This window comes from Oxyura jamaicensis, chromosome Z (genome assembly GCF_011077185.1).
Source record: "Oxyura jamaicensis isolate SHBP4307 breed ruddy duck chromosome Z, BPBGC_Ojam_1.0, whole genome shotgun sequence".
In the NCBI taxonomy this organism is placed as follows: domain Eukaryota; kingdom Metazoa; phylum Chordata; class Aves; order Anseriformes; family Anatidae; genus Oxyura; species Oxyura jamaicensis.
The window spans coordinates 16,037,537-16,039,192 of NC_048926.1; the positions used below are offsets into that span (position 1 = coordinate 16,037,537).

Consider the following 1,656-nt stretch of genomic DNA (forward strand, 5'->3'; position numbering starts at 1 on the left):
ACTGGAACCTCTGCAGAATATTTTAAATGTATTTATAGATAATGCTGATTTTTCAAATACTTTTCAAACATTGTGAAAATGTCCTTTGATTTTTAAATTGCTTTCTTCATGCAACATCTTGGTTAAAAACAGGCCAAAATTTTCAAAATAATCTATTTTCATCTTTATGGAACTTTCTTATACAGTTCTCTATTTCCACAATAAATGAGGTTTCTTTCTCAATGGCATATTTGTATCTCAAACTGGTCTCACTGCCCCTGCTGTTCTTCTTATATATGCACCTTGCAATAAAAATCCATTTACATGTCCTCCATACAAAGAAAAAGCCAAATAATGCTCAGACACAGCTCACCTACTACAACCAAAAGATAAATTACATGACTGGAAAATGTAATTTCTAGTCCACATAAAAATAAGCAAGAGAACAGTAGAGAGTAGTCAGATTTTTGAATCAAGCATGTAACCTAACTTTTGTGGTCTTTATATGTCACCTTAGTTTCCATGCTGCCCTGGTCGATCACAAATCCTGTGACTGGGAATCACCAAATATCAGTAGGTCATGTCTCCTTAAACAAATCTTCCATGTCTTTTCTCTTATAGACTCTTACAGTCAGAGTATACTGTGCTTTAGGTCTACCAAGATGGCTCCTATGGGACCAGAGCCAAGGTATTCACTAATTCAGAGGAGCCCCAGGCTGCTGTAATTTCCACTGAGGTAAATACAGAGGTTTATGACAGAGGAACTAAAAGCAGTTGCCTTAATTTATCTTAGTTAGCTGCACCCAGTGCAGGCCAGACACTTTAGGTAATTACACAGGTAATTACATGAGGGTAATTTTCACAGCAAGAGCCTCTCTTCTTCTCTCTCTCTCCACTCCCCTCCCCAACCTCCCTCCCCCCCACCTTTTTGGTGCCCAACGTGGGGCTTGAAGGGATAACAATTCTATTGTTATCTCAAAACAAAAATTAGTTTTCTCCCAAAGTTAGATCTCCTTGAGGCACACACCTGATATCCCCATCCTTCTGCAATACCCACCAGGTATACCCTGGTCCTTGGGCGAAGACAATCCCACGAGTGGGTTTGCCTTGAGAAAAATACCCTGGTGGGTAATGCAGAAGGATGGGGATATCAGGCATGTGCCTCAAGGAGATCTAACTTTGGGAGAAAACTAATCTGTAATCTAAGTTATATGTTGTAGGAAGACGCTGGAAGATCAATGACAGGTCAACTTTGCAAGGAACTGGGTAAGTACAACAGGGACTTGACCTAAGCTGGTGCTGGTGTCCAGACATCCAAATCCACCTGCCTGGAGTGACCACTTTGGCAGATGAAGACTAAATCATCAACAGTTCTTATTGACATTTTCTGAGAGAGACTTATAGAATGTAAAGATGTACCTACCTATCAATTTGTTAAAGAACAAGGAACAATGATGATGAGAATATGCCAGAGAATAGGGGACCTGAGAGTGACACAAATGTTATGGAATAAAGGGTGGAGGTTGTACTGGGTCTGGCTGGGATGTTAACTTTCCCTGCAGCAGCCCATACAGTGCTGCACTCTGTACTTGTAGCTAGAACAGCCCTGGTATCACACCGGTGTTGTGTCTGCTGCTGAGAAGTGCTGGCACAGCATCAGGACTCTCTCTAACCCTC

The 1,656-nt window shown here is 41.2% G+C and overlaps 1 long non-coding RNA gene across 1 annotated transcript in view; it reads left to right on the plus strand.

Moving 5' to 3' along the window:
* The window catches only part of LOC118156762, a 7,399-nt gene extending 6,030 nt beyond the window's left edge, over positions 1-1,369 (plus strand). Inside the window, exon 3 of the long non-coding RNA XR_004746423.1 lies at positions 984-1,369. This is a non-coding gene — a long non-coding RNA (uncharacterized LOC118156762). The remainder of the gene's footprint in view (positions 1-983) is intronic.
* Positions 1,370-1,656: the final 287 nt, after the last annotated feature.